This window comes from Sus scrofa, chromosome 12 (genome assembly GCF_054392235.1).
Source record: "Sus scrofa isolate SSC_HxYL_T2T_F1_AM1 chromosome 12, Sscrofa_HxYL_maternal_Yorkshire_Landrace_v2.0, whole genome shotgun sequence".
NCBI lineage: Eukaryota > Metazoa > Chordata > Mammalia > Artiodactyla > Suidae > Sus > Sus scrofa.
In genome coordinates, this window is record NC_139394.1 from 13,860,245 (window position 1) to 13,882,902 (window position 22,658).

The following is a 22,658-nucleotide window of genomic DNA, read 5'->3' on the forward strand; positions in this document are numbered from 1 at the left end:
ATTCTATAGATGAGAATGGAATCTCATCTGGTTGATGAGATCAATCAATCTCCAAAAGGTTAAGAAATTGTGGTTTTACTTACTGGTAAAGTGAGAGGTTCTTATTTACAAAAACCTCTTGTGAAAATCATATGGCTAGTTTTTTTTTTTTTTTTTAAGGTCCGCATTGGAAGCATATGGAAGTTCCCAGGTTAGCTAGGGATTGAATCAGAGCTATAGCCACCAGCCTATGCCACAGCCACAGCAATAAGGGATTTGAGCCGTGTTTTAGACCTACACCACAGCTCATGGCAAGCTGGATCCTTAACCCACTGAGCGAGGAATCGAACCCACATGCTCATGGATACTAGTCGGGTTTGTTACCGGGTTCATTACCACTGAGCCACCACGGGAACTTAAAAAAAAAAAATCCAGTCTGAGTTTTTTAACCAGCTATTTTAGTCTGTTTGCATGTATAGTCATTGTTGATATTTTAAATTATTTCTCTTATTTCATGTTTTCTTTTTCCCATACTTTGCTTTCTTTTCTCCTTTCCTGTCTCTTACTGAATTGAAGTTTGTCAATTCCTCCCTTTTTTCCTCTACTGGTTTTGTTACCCTTAAATGTGTATACTTAGAAAGCCGTCTAAAATTAACCCCTACCAGTTTATGTTCTTTTCATTTAGTTTAAATTTCTCCTTGTTTTTGTTTTAATATAGCTGTTAGTAGTCTGCCATTTAACTATAGTATGTGTAGATTTATTCTGATTTATTTTGCTTAGAACTTGCTGTTATTCTCTACATGGAGGATTCATGGCTTTTATAATGCTGGAAAACCCTTAATGATTATCTTTTAAAATATTGCTCCCCTTTATTTCAGCAGTCATGAAAAGGTGACTCTCAGATCTTCTGCCGTGGGAAACAGAGCTGACTCTCCCCAGATGCAGTGTCTCAGGACTTACTCAAAAGCCACGCCTCGCCTGGGCTGTCCCCAGTTGATGGCTGAATAAGACATGGATGCAAGTGCTAACCCGTTCTTGCTGGATGTAGCACTCCTCTAATCCTGACTTTGGCTCAAGGACTCCTTAGCCGCCTGATCAGAACCTTCTTAGAACTGTGTTTCACTCTGAGTCTCGTCTTATCCAACACTCCTTTTCCCTCTCTTTTCATGGGTCACACCTGCATCATGATCCTTGCCCAATCCTTCTTGGCATATGCTTATTGGAGGACCCGACTAACACAATCTCTCTTTTTGCATCAGCTGGATCTTGCACTGAATGCATAGGGATAGTATCCTTGTACTTCCTATTCCAGGAGCTATTCTTTCATGCCCCTTTTACTGCCCTGATGCTCTTTGCTAATTTCCTCAGATCTGGCTTCCATTTTACTTAATTCTCTCTTTATTCGTGTCTAATCTTTTTAATTTCAGTGATTAAAATATCTTTTTAATTTCAGTGATTAAGATATTCATTTTTGGAAGTTATATTTGGCTTATTTTCACCTCTGTTTTTCATATTTTTCCCTCAAGGTTTTATTTCCTACTTTTATTTCTTTCATAGTTTTAAACATAAAACATTTGGTATTGCTTTTTCAAATAATAATTTTATTATCCCAAATTCCTAGAATTCTAACAATCTGTTTGTTGTGTTTGCTGTTTTCTGCTCATGGTATATTGTGGTTTTAAATTTTCTTTTTTTTTTTTTTGTCTTTTTGCTATTTCTTTGGGCTGCTCCCGAGGCATTTGGAGGTTCCCAGGCTAGGGGTCAAATCGGAGCTATAGCCACTCGCCTACGCCAGAGCCACAGCAACGCGGGATCCGAGCCGCGTCTTCAACCTACACCACAGCTCATGGCAACGCCAGATCGTGAACCCACTGAGCAAGGGCAGGGGCCGAACCTGCAACCTCATGGTTCCTAGTCGGATTTGTTAACCACTGCGCCACGATGGGAACTCCGGTTTTAAATTTTCTTATATGTTGGTCTTGGGTGGCGATTGTTTCTTGTGTGTGTGGATCTCATGTGGCTTGATAACAGGGCCCATCCAGAGCAATTTTCATTGCTTCTTCTAGAAACCTCAGGTGGATCACTGACTGAAGGCCAATGTGTCTGCTAATTTATTAGTTCAGAACTTCCTGCATTGCTCTGCTTAAGGCTCAGATCTGGATATCTGTATTTCAGGGGAGAGTGTTTTTTGTTTGTTGGTTTGGTTTTGCTTGTTTTGTTTGTGTTTTTTTTCGTTTGGCGCCTAGGGATACGCAAAATCATCCCCTTGGACTTCTCTTCTAGGGTTGAGTTTTCCCCCGTAGTCTTCACTGAGGAAGCCACCCTTTGAGGATCCTGTCTCTCCTCGAAGGTTTTAGTTCCAACTCTGCCTCGTTGCAGCTCACAGCTTCACTCCCTTTGTCCACTTGGGTTTTAAAATGCGAGTCTGTAAGTTACCAAAGCACATGCTTTCCCTCAGTTTTTCCCTTTCTTTTTTTCATGTTTTACCTAGCATTCTTAAGTAATTGTAGTGGGAGGCATTTGTTCACCTCGTCTTAATCTGCTGCCATATTGCTACACCAGAAATCCCATTTGCCGTATTTGGTTCTGTGCTGCAAGGCTTCTAGAGTACCAGTTTCCAGGCAGTATCATTAGTAAAACTCATATAGTCACCCATTGTTGGAAAAGCCAAGCGCTCCAGATCCTGTTGAGACTGTAGATATATGGCATGTCCTAAGGGGTTTGTAAAGAAAGCCACCTTTATTTTCCAACCCATTGGTTGTCTCCCTGGTAAATCCAGGAAGTGCCATCAGAGTTTGCAGATGGAACTGATGCCTAGAAAACAATGACACCGCGTCATCGTCATCATCATCATCATCATCTCTCTTACTGCGCATGCCTAGGACCAGAACTCTTCCCATCTTCCTCCCTTCTTTCCCCCAGCTTTCCCATCATCCTTCTCAATTTGTCCTTTGTCAACAGGGCATTAAAGAGAGGCTGAAATGATGTATGGGTATCATCCACTGTGCTCTGCTGAAAAGATAAACTTAAATGAAGTGATTTATTACCTGTGGCAGGTATTCTGCCCTCAGAATTGTCTGTCAAACTGAGCACTCATTGATTTTCCATACCTTCTCCGTGAGCCTCTGGATTGCCATTGTTCATTAGAGGTGGATAAACAGTTGAAGGTGCCAGGGTGTTCTCCCAGCCAGGGCACCCTGCTGCAGGAGTTAGCCATTATTTGTCTTCTAGGTCTCGGAACGCTTGCATTCTCTTACTTTAAACTGTGTGTACGAGAAGAGTAAATTCCAGCATTATCATCAATCACTCAAGTTAGAAGTAAAACACCTTCTATATTCGCATTTTGAAAATGCTTCTAGAATCTTCCTAGGGAGTCAAATGGATAATAGTTCCCCATAGAAGAGCACAGGGTAATATACAGTTATCAGGGCAGTGCCTGACTCATCCTGGTCTGTGTTAGAAAAAAAAAATACTCCACATCCTGTGGGAAATAATGAAATAGGGAGTCTTCTTTCACTTAAGGGGACCATACACATATCATAAAGGACACGTCTTTTCTGTTTTTCTTCAAACCCATCCCATTGTATTGGAGAGTGACAAGCAAAATCTTTCTAGCAACTACAGGGCCGTCCTTGGGAGTCAGCATTCATGTCATGGAGCCTCGGTAGCGTCCAGGTAGGGAAGAGGTGGTTTTAAAAATCTTAGAATTTGGGGGAGTTCCCATCATGGCTCAGTGGTTAACGAATCCGACCTAAGAACCATAAGGTTTCGGGTTCAATCCCTGGCCTTGCTCAGTGGGTTAAGGATCCAGCGTTGCTGTGAGCTGTGGTGTAGGTCACAGACGCAGCTCGGATCCCGAGTTGCTGTGGCTCTGGCATAGGCCGGCGGCTACAGCTCTGATTCGATCCCTGGCCTGGGAACCTCCATATGCCACGGGAGCAGCCCTAGAAAGAGGCAAAAAGACAGAAAAACCAAAAAACAAAAAAACCCTTAGAATTTTGGGAGTTCTCATCATGGCTCAGCGGGTTAAGAACCCGGCTAGTATCCATGAGGATGCAAGTTTGATCCCTGGTCTTGCTAAGTGGATTAAGGATCCGGCATCACAGAGCTATGGTGTAGGTTGCAGACACGGTTCAGATCTGGTGTTGCTGTGGCTGTGACTGTGGTATAGGCTGGCAGCTGCAGCTCCCATTTGACCCCTAGCCTGGGAACTTTCATATGCCGTGGGTGCAGCCCTCAAAGGAAAAAGAAAATCTTAGAATTTTGAACCTTAGACCATTTCACCCAGTGTTCTAACTATGGAGGAGGAATCTGAAGCTGAAAAGTGTACCTTGGTCATCATCACAGAACTAGTCAGTTACGCAGCCAGCATTCAACCTCGTCCTTGAACTTCCTGCCCTGCACTGCTCCCCGAGGAGCCGCTCTTGCACTTCTCGCCTGGACAGCATTCCGTTTGCTTTCACAACATCCCGCTTGAACTTAAAGATAACTGTGCTGTTGGTGGCTCCCATCGTTAAGTTCATGTGTTTGGTCCTTTGACAAGGAAGAGACCTCTGTTGATTTATGAGTTGGGAGGATGGAACACAGCTTTTTCCTTTTTTTCTGTTGCATGCTTCGGTGTAATGATCTGGACAAGAACACCACATAGCAGGCCACTTTCTAAAAACACATTGTGCTGGAAAAAAGATTGCTTTTACGCAGTTGGGGTGGACCCAGGGAAATTATTTACATGATGTAATGGTGTTTTCTAAATGGCATATTTCAGGGGAAAAAATTCATTGGATCACTAAATAATTACAGGCAGTACATAGGTTGTATTTATATATACACACATAGATATAGTCATATACTGAGCATATTTAGCATTTGTATTTTTTAAAATCATCAGTTCCCCTGGTGGCTCAGTGCTAACGAACCCAACTAGTATCCATGAGGACGAGGGTTCGATCCCTGGCCTCACTCAGTGGTTTAAGGATCTGGCGTTGCCATTAGCTGCGGTGTAGGTCATAGACGTGGCTCAGATCTGGCATAGGCTGGCAGCTCCATTTGACCCCTAGCCTGGGAACTTCCATATGCCATGGTTGTGGCCCTAAAAAGACAAATAAACTAAAATCATTAACACCCTGTAGTAATTTGGACTTATAAATGCCTTTGCATAGCAAGTATCAGTTTATGATAGCTAAAGAGAAATGAATGCTGATACTATTTCTCTCTTATACCTCTGATTGGCAGGTAAGGCGAATTGCAAGCTTGATTTTGAGTTATTATTTTTTTTTCCCAACACTTAGTTACAGTACTGATTAATCACTTTCTTAATTGAATTTGACAATTTCCGTAATATGCATTTGTAGCAATATTGATCCAGCTTTCCCTGAGTCCATACTAACAGTTCTTGCAAGTTTTTTGTTTGTTTGTGTTTTGTTTTTGTCTTTTTAGGGCTGCACCCGTGGCATATGGACGTTCCCAGGCTAGGGGTCTATTCCAGGCTCTATGCCACATGCACAGCAACGCCAGATCCAAGCCGTGTCTGCGACCCACACCACAGCTCATGGCAACACCGGATCCTTAACCCACTGAGCAAGGCCAGGAATTGAACCCAAAACCTCATGGTTCCTAATCGGATCCGTTTTCTGCTGCGCTACGACAGGAATGCAGTTCTTACAAGTTAGGCAGGATGTTGCCTTCATGCTGTAATGATTTTGTACTTCATATGATGCTTTGGTCATTGGAGGAAGCAAATTCCGCTTCCAGAAGTCCTTAGAGTTAAGAAACATCACTGATACCAGAAACTACCTGGATGTATACTTGATGGTAAAAGTTAAAAGATATTTTATGTGTTCAGATAAGCAGAGAAAAAAAAATGTATAGACTCGCATTGTATTCATTTTCTTCCCCGTGTTCCCTAGTGGCCTGATTATTCATCTGGCTGAGATGTAAGATCTTTTGAGCATCTAACATAATAGTTATTCATAAAGGCATTTAGGCTGATGGCTTTCTGAGAACATCCTGCTGTTCAGGATGGACTTCATCTATATTTCAATGAATTTCTAAACAGGGGAAACAGAACATTTTCCCTTTGATTAATTTATTGGTTTTTTGAGTCCTTAAGGACCCATATGCTGGTGGACTCCAAAAGAAAGGCACTAAAGGAAGAATGGTAAATTGGAATTGGAACCATGAACTGGCCCCATAAAAATCTTTGACTGCTCTCCTCAATTCAACATCTGAAATAGAATGGACCAGGCAAAGATTTATGGAAGCTAATTTTAAAAGGTAATTTCAGATTGCACCATAGAAGCCCATTGTTATGAGTTGTATAAAGTTCTCAGGTTGTTTCAGACCACTCTTTGGCTTTTAACCTACGTTGCCCCACAATCATGTACTTTAGCTAAGATACAACTAGTTAGGTCATAGAGACATGCTTTGCATTTCTGGATATTCACTGGAAATGTGCCCTCTGGAACTGTGATTTTAGGATTTTATGTTATTGGATGTGGTCCTCAGAAGCCATGCCTTCGTGGGGACAGGGGAGGAGACCCTGGGAAGCCCCCAAAGGTGCCCAGGGCAGTGAGAAGAGGGAAGGTAGAGTTATGTAAAGGAGAGGGTTTCCTACTGATATTTTATAGGGGAAACAGCCTTGAAAAACACCAAGGGTACCTTAGAAAACTATACATAGAACTACCATATGACCCAGCAACCCCACTCTTGGGCATATATCTGGACAAAACTTTCCTTAAAATAGACACGTGCACCCACATATTCATTGCAACACTATTCACAATAGCCAAGACATGGAAACAACCCAAATGTCCATCGACAGACAATTGGATTGGGAAGATGTGGCATATATACACAATGGAATACTACTCAGCCATAAAAAAGAACAAAAAATGCCATGTGCAGCAACATGATGGAACTAGAGGCTCTCATAGTGAGCGAAGTAAGTCAGAAAGAGAAAGACAAATACCATATGATATCACTTATATCTGGAATCTAATATGCAGCACAAATGAACTTTTCCACAGAAAAGAAAATCATGGACTTTGAGAATAGACTTGTGGTTGCCAAGGGGGAGGGGGAGGGAGTGGGATGGATTGGGAGCTTGGGGTTAATAGATGCAGACTATTGTCTTTGGAATGGATTAGCAGTGAGATCCTGCTGTGTAGCACTGGGAACTATGTCTAGTCACTTATGATGGAGCATGATAATGTGAGAAAAAAGAATGTATACATGTATGTGTAACTGGGTCACCATGCTGTATAGTAGAAAAAAAAATGTATTGGGGAAATAAAAAAAATAAAAATAAAAAAACACTAAGGGAGTTCCGTTGTGGCTCAGCGGGTTAAGAACCTGACATAGTATCTGTGAGGATGTAGGTTCGATCCCTGGCCTCACTCAGTGGGTTAAGGATCCAGCGTTGCCATGAGCTGTGGTGTAGGTTGCAGACGCGGCTTGGATCTGGCATGGCTGTGGCTCTAGCACAGGCCGGTGGCTGTAGCTCCAATTAGACCCTTAGCCTGGGAACCTCCATATGCCGCGGGTGTGGCCCTAAAGAGGACAAAAGACCAAAAAAAAAAAAAAGCACAAGGAAAAGAAAAACACTAAGGAAAGATCGTCTGTGCCATGCATGATTCCAGCACCAGTGTGAAATCCCATTTTAAGTACCTCGTTGAAAAAGACTTGATGGCTGACATAACTCTTTTTAGCCTCGCAAGTAATCTGTGAGTTTGGATTTGCCAGTGTTGAGTTTTCCCCAGCGTGGGTGGGCGGGTGCCTGGGAACTAGCTAAATCAGCCTTTTGTTGTAGGATCTTTTCAGGAGGTGGGTCCGTCCCCCCAGGTGTGGTGGGGCACCTTCTTCTGAGGTCCTTCTCTAATCTGAATAAGGAGGAAGTGGGACCTGAGTTTTGTTCTCTGGTGGGTGGGGTGTTGGTGGGCTTGGGTCTCAGTCTTCCCTGCCTAGCTGTCCTCCGGGGAGCGCTGGAGCCCTTGAACCAGAAAGTCTCTTCCCAGGATCTAACACAAACTCCCCACACTTCAAGGAAGCCTAACTCTCAATGTCTTGGGTCAGGTCTGTGAGAAGTCAGGGGATGCCCATGGAGACGCTGTAGTGGCCTAGGGATGGAGGTGGCGAGAGTGGCAGGGCAGCAGGGGAAGGCTGGGTTTCAGCTGGATTCTTGGGGAGCTCTCCCCTTGCTCAAGGGTCAGCCTTTTGTTTCCCTCTGCCATGTCTGCCATTGATGGGTTGTGGGCCTCCCTCAGGGCAGGTATAACCTTCCAGGTGAAGAAGCTCTCATGGGCAGAATGGGGGCTGGATGGGATCCATGAGCAATCAGCACTTACAGAAACCCATACCTGGTGAACAGATGCAGGCAGGGCACAGTGGCGTCACCCAGCAAAGAGAATAGCCATGCATCGGCCCTTTTCTTACTCACACTCTTTAGCACAATTCACCACCCCTCCAGGTGTCCATCTTTGAGCATCCCTTTGCCCTCCAAATCCCATGTCCTCAGCCCACTCCCTTGAAAAACCCCACTCCCGGGCTCAGGAAAAAGGAATTAGCTTCCCGTGCCTCTGGCATCTGCAGCTTGAGCTGAACTCCACTGGGGATTGGCTGCCTCCGGGAGGGCTGGTGGTCCCTGGTGTTGGTGGGGAGGTGGGTAGCCTGGGAGATAAGGAAGCCTTTAGCGTTGATCCGTCTTTCAACTGCTTGCTTATAGCATCAAATAGGCAAATAGGTCTCAGCAGTGAATATTAATTTTCTGCTCTGCACACAATCCAGCAGCCAATCTAGTTTTATAAGAAAAAAAAAGTATATTCCTCCTCGCCTTGACCCTACATTTTGCAAAGTAAGAACCTGGCCTTATTGTGCTAAGGTCTGCTCCATTCCTTCTTGAGTCTGCTTTTGTTCCCATTTTTGCTGAAAAGGACTCTGAGGTGTCCAGATTTTTTTTTTTCCTGACCTCAGATTTCTTTCCAGATAGAAGACTGGGGGAGGGAGGTGTGGACTGGTGAGCGAGGTTTCAGTTGTACCTGTTTCATATTTACTCTGACCCAGAGTGACTGGGCTCTTAATGGGTGATGTTGTCACTGAGGCCTTTGAAGTGGCTGTGGTCGGTGATTGAATGGCTGTTGGAAAATTCTGAATTGGGGAACCAGGTTTTGTTTTCGTGCTACCCCAACCTGTCCCTGTAGGCATGTAATGAGGTTTGCTTTGCCCGTGCCCCAACCAGATTTGTTTTGCAAGTTCCTATTACTCATGGGACGTGCTAAGCTCTATCTCTGCATCAAAGCCACCTGCCAGCCACACCCAGGTGTGCGATACATTTGGATCTTGTGTCAAAATAGCTGCATGACCTCTGAGAATAGAACTGCCAAAGTCAGCTTGATGTTCTAGAAAGCTCTCCCTGGAACATAATGCTATCCATTAGAAATGAGTCACTAAATCCAGCCCATATTCAAGGGGAGGGGAATTAAACTGTACCCAATAGTGGGAGGAGTATGAAAAAAAGGTTGTTTAGGGGTGCAAAACCCACCACAGTAATTAATAAATGCTTTTGGAGAGATGCTTCGAGGCTATGCAAGTATCTTGGTTTCTCGTTTTAAACCTTGCAGCATCGACCAGTGGATCTTGCCTGTAGCCGTAATTACTGTCTTTCTCTCTCCGGTAGTGATCTTCTGTCTCTTTCATTCCTCTAACATTTACGACTTGGAATTCTTCCGTGAGGAGGTTTTGTCCCTTTTCTTCCATTTATTTATTTATCCAATTCTTTGTTTACATCAGTATGGACTCAGTGGATATTTATTCTCTAGGTGAGAGATGTTATTTATATATATAATATGTATATATATATATATATATATATATATTTATTTATTTTTGTCTTTTTAGGGCTGCACCCCCAGCATATGGAGGTTTCCAGGCAAGGGGTCCAGTTGGAGCTGTAGCCACCAGCCTACACCACAGCCACAGTAACGTGGGATCCAAGCCATGTCTGCAACCCACACCACAGCTCATGGCAACGCCGGATTCTTGCCCCACTGAGCAAGGCCAGGGATCAAACCCGCATCCTCATGGATGCTAGTCAGGTTCACTAACCCCTGAGCCAAGATGGAAACTCCAAGAGATGTTTTTTTAAGAGGGGAGAACAGCCTTGGAGTTCCCATTATGGCACAGTGGAAATGAATCTGACTAGTATCCATGAGGTTTCAGGTTCAATCCCTGGCCTCGCTCAGTGGGTTAAGGATCTGGCATTGCCCTGAGCTGTGCTGTAGGTGGCAGACGTGGCTTGGATCCTATGTTGCTGTGGCTGTGCTGTGGGCCAAGCTACAGCTCCAATTTGACCCCTAGCCTGGGAACCTCCATATGCTGCGGGTGCAACCCTAAAAAGCAAAAATAAATAAATAAATAAATAATAAAAAATAAAAGGGGAGAACAGCCTCTTTAAGACACGTGGAGGGAGGTGGTGAGAAAGAGGGCACGGTGGAGGGAGCAAAGCTGCTGAGGAGGCTGGTGAGAATGACGTCCAGTGAGGAGGGGTTGTTGGCAAAAACAAGGGACACCCTGTTCTCAAAAACAGGGACAAAGAAAAGCTTGGGAGGGTTGATTTTGACTCCAGGAGGGAGTTCCCACTAATTAGCTTTGTCTTCTCCGTCAGGATGTTTTCTTGTGACGACAGCAGGGAACTGACTTTTGAAATTTCAATTTCCTTGGCCGACATTCCTGGCCTCTAAGAGGAGGCTTTTTTGAACCACAGCACCACTGACATTTGGACTGGCTCATTTGCTGTGGTGAGGGGCTGTCCTGTGCATCTTAGGGGCATTTAGACGTGTCCCGGACCTCCATCCACTAGATGCCAATAGCATCCTCCCCTTCTTCCCCTGTGTAACCCCCAGAATGTTTCCTGTGCCACCCAGTTGGAGGCAGTGGCACCGAATGTCCCCGGAGAACAAAATTGCCCTTGGCTGAGAACCACAGATCTCAAATAACATTCAGTATTCTGGCCATCCACAGAATTCCTGACACTACTGGGGGTTTTTTTTGGCTGTGTCCGAGGCAAATGGAAGTTCCCAGGCCAAGGATGGAACTCGTGCCATGGCAGCAAGCCAAGCTGCTGCAGTGTCAACACCAGGTCCTTAACCTGCTGAGCCACAGGTGAACTCCCTGAGCACTCCTTTTGAAAGACTAAGATGATGGCATTCACTTGAGTTCCTACACAGATCTTAGCTGCCTGGCCTGAACATCAGCCTGGCCTTGGTTGATAAGCGTTGGGATGTGGGGGGTCGGGGGTCGGGTGTGTTGGGAACAGTTGATGGGCTGACAGTTCTTAGCTCACAAGCCGATGAATCACGAGGAGATGGAGTTCTGGTTCTCAGAGGGGTTTTGTTCTGGCACGTGTTGCTGTAACCACCTTGCCCTGCCTTGTAGTGGTGGGTTGTTTTCTTTCTGTGTGGTTTCTCTGTGGGTTTGAGAAGCAAGTTCATTGTGATGTCAGCCAGGGACAAGACGCCCTCCTCACAGGTGAGCTTCTGAAAGCTCGTTAGTTCTGAACCCAACGTGACACTCACCTGGCTGGGGTCCCCGTTACCTGCTGGTAAAGTTGTTTCCTCCGCGAGCCGAGGATGTCTGGGACTCTTACGCCTTTACAGCTCTCGTTTTATTATCTAAAGACACTTGCCTTTTGACTTTTTTTTTTTTTAACCTTCAGTTAGTTTTTAACAAGACACTGCATTTCAAACATAGCAAACACGACAGAGATTACGGAACAAGGCCAAGGCCGAGGCTGGAGTGACCTTGCACGACCGTTGTTGCCATCTGTTGGTGGCTGGCAGAACTGATGCACTTTGAAGCTTTATTTATTGCACAGAAAGTCGAAAACTGAAAGCAGAGGACCTGCCTTGCCCCCAGGGAGCTCAGGATGGGCAGCATAGAGGAAGAATGGAAGGAGAGGAATCTCTTGTGATCGAACATGATGGAAGATAATATGAGAAAAACAATGTGTGTGTGTGTATGTATGTATATATATACGACTGGGTCACTTTGCTGTACAGCAGAAATTGACACAACACTGTAAATCAACTACACTTCATAAAAAAGGCGGAGGTAATGTGGATTTGCTTCATGCATCGGCACGAGTCATCACTGGGTACCAGGAATCCATAGTTAATATAATTTTAGAGGGGTTTTTTAAGGTACGGTCTGGCATGCCCCTGGAAATCTAAAATCCATTTATGAGTCAGTTTGTCATTTCAGAAAGACTCCCAGTGCATTGGGCTTTGGGAAATTAACAGAACAACAGGAGATCTCAGCTAAAAACCAGTCTCTTCCATAGAATTAGCATGCAGCTGATATTTGTGAAATTTGATTAGTTAGGGACACTTCTCATTCTAATCAAGGAAACTGAGACTCGATCAGTAAAATAGCCATTGTATTTTATCGTCTTTCAAAGTGCTTTCAGATAACTGTACATCTGTTTCTGCACCAATCTATTTCAGCCATTTTTCTTTCATCCCCTTTTTCTGATACCAAACTGAGATTCCTAGAGATTAAGTTTCCTGAGTGCACATATCTAGTGGATAATGAGAGCCAGAATTAGTCCAAGCAGCAGGGTTCGCAACTCTCATTGCACAGAAGAATCACCTGGGAAACTTAAAAAATAAAATAAAATCCCATTGGTGGGTCTCACTGCCATATATACTGATTTAATTAAGCAGGGCAAGGACTAGGTCATGGGTTTCCCTTTTAGAACTGCAGCGATTCTAGAGCTCCCATTGCGGCTCAGCAGGTTAGGAACCCAACAAAATGTCTGTGAGGATGCAGGTTCGATCCCTCACCTCGCTCAGTGGGTTAAGGATCTGGTGTTGCCAAGAATTGTGGTGTAGGTCTCAGACGCGGCTCAGATCCTGCATTGCTGTGGCTGTGGTATAGGCTGGCAGTTGCACCTCCTCTTTGACCCCTGGCCTAGAACTTTCATATGCCTTGGGTGTGGCCATAAAAAGGAAAAGAAAAAAAGGAGAAAAAAAAAAAAAAAAAAAAAAGAACTACAGTCAACACATTCAACTGTGTTTCCTGGATTGAACTTCTTCAATTCAGAGTATGGTCTACGGAGCAGCCGCAAAGCATCCTCTGGAAGTTTGTTGGACGTGCAGAATCTCTGGCCTCATCCCAGATGCTCTGAATCAGAACCTGCCTTGTAACAAGATTCCCAGGTAATTCCTGTGCTGGGTGAAGTTTGGAAACAATAGGTATTGCCTCTGAGGCAGTTTCCTGAGCTGCTCGTTGGTATCTCCACTGGGGACTCTGGGTTTTATTTTTACCATTCAGACAACATTCAAGGACTGGGGGCCTCCATCTAGGGCCCTGGCTTCCCTTTGCCCTGCGGCTTCCACCTGTGTCCTAAACTGAGAACCCGTGTGCTCCCCTCCTCCCCCCTAAAATTCTTGCTCAGCACCCCCAGGTAGAGTATGTTTTCACCGCCCTCAATTTTTGAATGTGTTGTAGCGACGTCAGCAAACCAAGACCCCAGTCTGGGTGCTCCAGGCTCTTCCTGTTAATAGCGATGCCCCAGCCCACCCTCGTTAGCCCTTGTGTTCAGCCCCTAAGACTCTCTCTACCTCTAGCTTAGACACTGCTTGGATTGTAGAGGAAGGAGGCAGCACCTTTTCTTTCCCCCTAAAGAGAAAGTACTCAGCCAATGTTTTTTTTGAATACTGGAATGAAATGAAGGCTGTGTGGGCATCTGGGAAATTCTGACATTACAAACAGGCTTCGCCCATCCCAGCTGGACTTGGCTTTCGGTGGAGGGGCCTCTAACCCAGCAAATCCATCCATTGTCTTTCAAAAAGGGATCCTTCTGAGTTCCTGTCTTCAAATCCGCTGCTGAGTGATCTTTTCTAAATCCATAGTTGCATTGTGGGTAGTGAGTGCCTGAAAGAGACACAGAAATCCCTGTTCAGCCTCTTTTTTGGGAAACTGAGCGCCTGGCTTCTTTTCCAGCCCGTCCTTCGCCATTTTTAACCACAAGCCCCCTTTGATGTGGGGCCATCCTGAGCGGGGCAAACTCCCCTCCCCCATCTCCTGTCCCTTTTCCAACCTTCCTCCCTGAAGGAACAAAACAACAACAGACCAAAGTGGGAAAAAAAACAGGGGAGGTTTGTGAAATCCCTTGAAAGGGTGTTCCTGAAAGAGGATTCAAAAGTGCGTGGAGGGGGTCTGTGTCTCGCTTTTTCTGAAAGTGTTGGGAGGTCTCTGTGCGTCAGATCTGCAGAGACTGGAGTGATTATTTGGGCTCAGAAGCCATTCATTAGTGGCCACGGGTAAGAAGACCTTGCCAGTTGCTTGTCATGTCTCTGAATTCAGAGGTTTTGAAAAGACCCCAAATGGGCTTTGTGGCTTTCTTCAGTCTGGTTAGTTTTTTTGTTTTTTTTTTTTCCCCTTCCTCCTCCGGCTGCTCTGTTCTTTGCCCCGTGTTTCTCCTCTGTTGCCCACAGCAACCCCAGCAGCTGGTACCGGAGTTGGGGGAGACGGAGGCCAGGTTACCTCGGAGCCCAGAAATCATTACTGAGCAATTCGCCGGAGCCACACAAAGGAACAGTTTTCTCTGAAAATCCCCTGATTCAAACCACCCAAGGTCACGGCTCCCCAACCTTGCCTTTCCAGAGAGGCCTGCTCCTTCTGGTCCCTGAGAAACCCAGGGCCCCACCTCTGGACGGAGGCATCTGTTTACCAACAGCGCTTTGTAAACTTGTAACACATTTCCTTCCTGTCACGGGGAGGGGGGGGCGCCCTCCCTGCCACCCACCCTGATTCCGAAGGCTCTTATGTAGTGAAGGGTGTTAACGGAATCTAAAGTCACCCTCCCTGTGCAGGAGACAGACTGGGGGGAGGGGTAGCCCACAGCCACCTGTGTAGACTCGGCAGCCAGGCTGTAAGGTTTTTCTCTTTTGCTCTTTCCCACAAGAAAGCGCTTTGTCAAGAGGAAGCGCCAATATCGTCATGGAAATAAATGATCAGGCGGTCGCAGCCAGATGAATTGAGCTGTCCTGTCTTTGGGGGGACTTCTTCCATGATGTATCTAAATCTCCGTGTCCAGAGGAGCCCAGCAAGGCTTGATCTGGTGACTCTCTTGCACCTCACTTGGTAAACTTCCTCTCTGTTGGAAAACCAAGACACTCTCTCCAACCCAGAGGATGAGCAGGTAGAAAAGGATCCCAGCCAAGAGGGAGATTTTTGTAAAGGAGAGGAAAAATAAATTTGGAAACATGAAATTGTGTTCCTCATTTACATTCTGCTTTCTGATGCCTGAGTCTCCCAGTTCCTTGCAATTCCAAGGACTGGCGGGCCCTTTGGATATTTGTCAGTGATGAGGGAAGCCCGGGTTGGGTAAAGGCATTTTCTCCTGCAATGTTCATTTCTATTTCCATGGTTTGCCTCGGTCCTTTTCTTTAATTAATGCGGTTTATGCTCACTGATGAATAATTCAGAGTCATACAAGCAACAGATGTCAGAGGATTCAAAATGACTTTCTCTGAATTATTTATTATTTCCCAAAAAGTAACAGGTTTGTTGAACAAGTAATTGGCAACACAGATGTAGATCAAGGTTTGTCAGCGGGAAACAAGGCCTACTATTGCTTTCCCTTTTAGGCGTGTTAGTAGCTGGGCCAGCACCGTGCAGGGGGAGTTTGCCTGATCCCACTGCTGGGGGAGTCGGTTACTCATCCCAGGTCCTGGGTGGAGAGCTGGACTTGGTTTGGTTTTTCTGTTTGCCGAAACGTGACTAAGAGTTCATTCCAAAATATAATGAATGAAGGCAACCTTGCAAATACATATTAGACATAACGACAATGCAAATCCTCAGAAAGAGGGCACATCTTTGTTTGCACAGATTTGCTGACCCTAGAGATGTGGGGGGGGACAAACCCAGATGGTTATGTAAAGATTTGTGTACGAAAGTGTTCTCCGTGGGGCGTTGTTTATAACAGAATTTTTAAAAGGAAAGAAATGCAAATAACCAACAATGAAAAATTACTTGAATGAATGTCGATAAATCCAAGCAATAGAATAGCATACAGTCATTTGAATTAAATGTATGTATTTTTTGGAGTTCCCTGGTGGCCCAGAGGGCTAAGGATCAGGCATCATCACTGCTGTGGCTCATGTCACTGCTGTGATGTAGGTTAGATCGCTGGCCTAGGAACATCTACATGCAGTGGGTGTGGCCTAAATAAATCAATAAATTTTTGATATAGAAAAATATTCAGTATATTAGATAGAAGATGATACTAAGTGAGAGAGGCTCTAAACCAGTGTGGTTTCATTTCTGTAGAAAAATATGTATATGTGTTTTTTGGGGGGAGACACAGAGAAACGCTGAAAAGGAACTTCCGCCAAATGTTAATTATTATTTAGGTGCAGTAGGGTCCAGGTGACTTTGCTGCTTCTCATATTTTCTCATCCTTTCGACTATAAATACACACGCATTAGTTACAGTCAAAGGCCAAGCATTGAGACCTAAGGAATTTCTCCCTCGTTTAGCAGGTTGAGGTGAGGGTACAGATAGGCAGCGGGCTGGGTTCCATTCAGATATCCATGGACCTGTTTCCTTCCCTCCTGTGGCTTCTCGCTCCCCAGGGCCTTGTCCTCTTGTACACGGTCACGGCTGGGTGCCCTCACAGAGAGGAAGAGGGGGCGTGGAAGAGACTCTGGTTCCAAAGTGGCACACATCCCTTGCCAGAGACACAGTCACGTGACCATACCCAGCTGCCAACTATAAAGCTTGATGGGAGCAAAATCCTGATAGGCATTAATGTGACCAGCCGTGATGCTATGCTACAGAGGAAGGAGAAAATGACTTTTGCTGGAAAGCTTTCAGCCTCTGCCAAATGTCTTACCTGTATAGTAAAAAATAATGTAAAATTTTCTACAGGGATGGAGTTTGGGATTAGATGTCCTCAAGAGCACTTCCTTTAGGAATTAATCATACAGAGGAAGCACACAATTTGGATGCTACCTTCAAGGGATTTACAGTTCAATAAAGTAACCGGATCAATAGCAATTCAAAATCGTATATGCAAAGGGCCAAAGGAGTAGCCAGATAAATGCAGAGAAGAAGATCGGCTAGGATCATGGAATAAGGCTTAGGAGAATTGAAAAGTTTGCAATTCTGCTTCATCAAGCTACAAGGATTACTTGGATCTCTGGAAGGAGAAAGACTGTGTTTTGCGACATTTTTCGCCATAGAGGAATGGAATCAGAATTTCTTACTGACCTAACAGTAAGGCTGGAACTGATCTTCAGGACGCTGTTATTTATTGTAATTCTTTGTTAAATCTGTAGTGATCTTTAGCATAAAATATTTTAGAAGGGCTACAATTTAAGCAAAACTCTTGACAATGAATTGATCAGTTATTTTTAAAAGAAATGTTAAAAAACATGGTTTTATAGTTTTAAAATATGGGAGTTCCCGTCGTGGCACAGTGGTTAACAAATCCGACTAGGAACCATGAGGTTGTGGGTTCAATCCCTAGCCTTGCTCAGTGGGTTAAGGATCCAGCGTTGCCGTGAGCTCTGGTGTAGGTTGCAGACGCGGCTCGGATCTGGTGTTGCTGTGGCTCTGGCGTAGGCCAGCGGCTGTGGCTCCGATTCGACCCCTAGCCTGGGAACCTCCATATGCACAGCCCAAGAAATGGCAAAAAGACCAAAAAAAAAAAAAAAAAAGTTTTAAAATATGGTTATGTGGAGGAGAGTATTTCTAGACCTGTTTGGAAGGCAAACCAGAAGTATACTATAGATAAAGGGCTCCCCTTCCTTTGGATAGAAAATTTTCTATCTCTGATATATTTTTAATAATCATATGAAACATTACCTCCTTCACAGTAGAATCAGATTTTGCATATCTTTTGCCTAGCATTAGGTTTTTCAACTCTGCAGCGCTTAGGCTAGTAAAACCGAAAAATGTTTTGGTTCTATATAGAAAACTTCTGAAAGTCGAATGGTGGATTTTAGTCTCTTTTTCCCCCCTTCTTTAAGTATTTACAGTGTTGTGTTAGTTTCAGGTGTACAGCAAAATGATTGTTATACACACACACACACATATATGTTATATATTGAATATAATTCCCTCTCCTGTATGGTAAGTCCCTGTTGTTAGTCTCTTCTTTAATCCACCCCAAATATGGTCCCTTAAGACATGCTGGAAATCCAAATTCTCATAATTGGCTGTTTCCCTGATAGTCCATGAGGTGCAATAAATTTTATTTATTTATTTATTTGTCTTTTTAAGGCTGCACCTGCTGCATTTGGAAGTTCCCAGGCTAGGGGTCAAATTGGAGCTGTAGCCACTGGCCTACGTCACAGCCACAGCAATGTCAGATGCGAGCCATGTCTGCAACCTACACCACAGCTCACGGCCACACCGGATCCTTAACTCACTGAGTGAGGCCAGGGATCGAACCTGTATCCTCATGGATGCTAGTCAGATTTGTTTCCACTGAGGCAGGGCGGGAACTCCGAGATGCAATAAAATGTTTGAAGGAGGACAGTAAGAATCTTTTGGTGCTTTGGGTTTCTTTGCTTTGTTTGTTTTTTGTTTGTTGTTGTTGTTTCAGGAAATTCAGGTTGCAGAAGCCCCATAAGGTAAGGATTGTTGCAAATGAGGCCTAGATTTGAAAATTCCTGCTTTGCAGATTGTGCTTCTTCTAGTAGTAAAGATTTCTATGGCTGGAAAGAACTTTAAAAATTGGGTGATCCAGTTGCCTCCTGTTGCAGAGAGGGAACTGAGATGCAGACCGGTCAGGTCAGTTGCTGAGGTCACATAGTTCATTTGTAGCAGAATTCAGACCCGTGGCTTTGACTTTCAATCTTCAAGTCACTGTGTCCCACACCACACCACACCATGCTTCTCTTTCTGTGGTGCCTCTGGGGATGCCAGCTTGCTCTCCACCAGTGACGGCAACCTCAGATAGAAACTCTAGGGAGGAGAGGCCAGTACTTTCACAGCTCCCGACCCATGGGAGTGATGGGTTGGTGTTGGGATGAAGTGGAAGTGAGGGTGCCATCTTTATACTCCAGCTCTTCCTGTCCTTTTCCGGATGCTTTGTCTATAGAGCATCTGCAGAGATGTTCTTGATTCATATTAATAATAAACACATTGGGGGCAGAAATTGGACTTGCAGCCGGTTTTGTAAGAAGTTTCTTTGCCAATACATACCTCCAGATAAAGAATTTCAGGATTTTCTGTCGTGGCTCAGTGGAAACAAGTCTGACTAGGATCCTTGAGGATCCAGGTTTGATCCCTGGCCTTGCTCAGCGGAGTTAAGGATCCTTTGTTGCTGTGAGCTGTGGTGTAGGTGAGCAGCTGTAGCTCTGATTCGACCCTTAGCCCAGGGAACTTCCCTATGCTGTGGGTGTGGCCCTAAAAAGAAAAAAAAAAAAAAGGAATTTCAAAGTTTCCCTTTTTTAAAAACCATTATTTAAGAGCCCCGAGAGTTGAAATCTCAAAGTAACAACAAAAATAAAATACTTTCTTTTGGTTTTAAAGTGATCAAAGACCTGCAAAGTTTTACCTTTTTTTGTTCCTTTTTAGGGCCACATCTGTGGCATATGGAAGTTCCCAGGCTACGGGTTGAATCGAGCTGCAGCTGCCAGCCTGCAGTCACAGCAATGCCAGATCTGAGCCTTTGAGTTGGATCCCCAGCCCATTGAGTGAGGCCAGGGATCGAACCTGTGTCCTCATGGATCTCAGTTGGGTTTGTTAACCCTGAGCCACAACCTAAACTCCCCAAATAATTTTCTTAAACTTTTTTGATCCACATTAAGATCTATTGCCCCCTTGGGGGTGTGGTTCTGGTTTAATTGATACAAATGTTTTGGAAAATGTTTTATGACCTATATAGGTTTATTGATTTTGGAGACTCTAAGTCCATCTGTCCGTCTCTCCAGCATTCTGCCTTCCCATCTGAGAGCAGAATGGGAGCATAGGAAGTTTCTGGGGAAGTACCAGCAGCTTGGTTGGTGTTAGCCCGGGCAGACTTAGTATTTTATACTGCGTTTTTTTCTACTTGAAAAGCATATAGATCTTTTTTCTTTCCTTCTTTTTTGTCTCTTTAGGGCCGCACCCTTGGCACACGGAGGGTCCCAGGCTAGGGGTTGAATTGGAGCAGCAGCTGTCGGCCTACACCACAGCAACACCAGATCCAAGCTCCATCTGCAACCTACACCACAGCTCACGGTAACGCCGGATCCCCAACCCACTGAATGAGGCCAGGGATCAAACATGCGTCCTCATGGATATTAGTCAGATTTATTTCTGTTGAACCACAATGGGAACTCTGCATATAGATCTTAATTTTCACAATATGGCTGTGTTCACAGCTGAAGAGCCGTACAGTATAGCCCCAACTGTTGATTTTTCGTGGAATAGCCATTCTCCTTTGGTCCCCGTTACCCTGTTTCCTTATTCAGTTTCCTTGAATGTAACACGGTCATGATACCCAACTCAGCAAGTGCCTATGTGATGGATGCTTGTGTTAACTCCCGCCGTCTAGCTTTGCCTAATTAGGTTTCTCTTTAGCTTGAGCTCATTTATAGCTAACTTTTTCCAGATTAAAAACATAAAACCTTTGTTGAACTATCTTGTCATTATAAATTGGGACCATCTTGACTTTATATCAAAGAATTTCATCTTTAGTTCACTTACCACATGAGCCGCCTTAATCCCCTAGGGACTGCTGTCATTGTTAATTTACATCTGACCTTGTTCTGGAAAAAAAAAGAAAAAAAAAAAAAAAGATTTAAAGCTGTGGAACCCTCAGTTAGAACTTGCTGGTTCGTGCTTTGCCTGTGCATCTGGATCTGTAAAAGTGAGTCCAGTTCCCTAAGAAATCAGACTGAAGATTTTAATAAAAGATTTCAGATGCCACTGTAAGTGCTAGGACTTCTTTTGACTCTGGGTCATTGTGTCAACGAAGGTGGTTACAATGAGTATTCCTACCTTACAAATGGAGATACAGAGGCTCTGAGAACCCAGTAACTTACCGAAGGTTGGTAGGGTGTAGCCACTGGGTTTTCACTCCCAATCACTTGGCCACACTGTCTTGGTGAGAGGGAGAGGGAGAGAGACAGAGAGAGGGAGGGAGGGAGGAAGAGAGAGAGAAGAAGGGAGAGAGAGAAGGGGGGAGAAGGAGAGGGAGAGAGAGAGAGAGATTCCTGGTCCTCAGGCTACAGGGAGCATCTGTCAGAGGCCCAGTGGGAAGTGTGTGGAGCATGCTGGGAAGCATCTGGATTTTCATCTGGACTTGTGGATTTTGTAATAGGGGACCTGCCAGACCATGTGCCTGGGAATCAGCCATAGCTGCACCTGAGGAGTGTTTTTGTGGGAGCACAGACTTGCCGAGTCAGTCTGGCATGTCAAGAGTTGAGAGACATTGGAACTGCAGAAAAAAAAAATTATTAAAGATGACTCTTAAGATGTCAAGAGGGGAAAAAAAAAATGACTTAGGTCACAAAAGGGAAAGCTGTCACACTCTGAGCCCCGCGCCAAGAGATGGCTTCTCAAGGGCGGCTTAAACGCATTAGATTAGTCTGCAATGTGGATTAAGGGACTGTGGGATTTAATAACTTGTGTATTAAAGAACAGCCCTGCAAATGTTACTCTGCCATAAAAACGTAACCACTCTAATTGAATTTAGAAGCAATATTAAAATGACTCTTTTGGTGATGCTCCTAGATATATGAAATAAAATATCAAAAGTCACCACTGATTAAGCTGAAACTTCAGCATGTGAGAGTTATTATGCACCCAGTTCTCTTGCTAGAGGTTTTTTATTTTGTTCTGAAATATACTAAGAAATTTCTCCCTCTATATAATTTATGGCCCTTCCACTCTTTCAGTGCGCCAAATAATGTTCTCAGAGCCTTAGCAGTGTTTTGAAACACAGTATATTATCTTAATGTTGGGCTGTATATCTAATGAACATTCAGTACGTATTGATGGGGATATTTCAGGAGCTAAATTCTTTCTCATGGGCAAGGAAGGAATAGGCTATTAAGTTACATACAGTGCTTTGTGTGTTTTTAAGGAGTTATGGTGGAAAAAATGGCTTTTCTTCCTCCTCCCGTGGCTGTACGTAGTTTTGCTAGCCTTATGTCTGCACACAAAGATCTTCGGATAAGATAACATTGATCGGGGGTGATATCAGTGCATAGCTGGGATGCTGTGTCCGTGGACCACTTCATGGTTCCAGAGCTCCATGGACTCTAAGAGCCCTGTGGCAATCATGAAGCATCAGTGGCAGTTAGAAGCAAAGGGGGTCTTTTTCTTTCCATCCAGGCAAGGGGGGTCTTTTTCTTTCTATCCATGAGGCTGGGGGAGGCAGAGAGGTTGCATTTATGTGTTTGAAGTCAGATACGTAATGAGGAATATAGTTGACTGAAACGTGTCCATGGGTTTGGAGCAGAGAGTAGCAATTAGGAGCACCCAGGAAACCAGATCCCCTCCTGCTCTCAGGCTGTCTCCTGGAGTCCCCAAAGTGGCATGTCCTCTATTAAAGGGTATTACGGAATTTATTCCCAAGTATCTATATTTAAAAATAATGAAAAAATAGGCACCTGGCTAGAGCTTATCCCAAATGAGTTTAAGTTAGGTTTCCTTTTCCCTCCAAGGACAAGAATCCTTTTTTT

General features: G+C 44.4%; 1 protein-coding gene across 3 annotated transcripts in view; it reads left to right on the top strand.

Annotated features, from left to right (window-relative positions):
• The window catches only part of PITPNC1 (phosphatidylinositol transfer protein cytoplasmic 1), a 278,582-nt gene that overhangs the window by 62,673 nt on the left and 193,251 nt on the right, over positions 1 to 22,658 (top strand).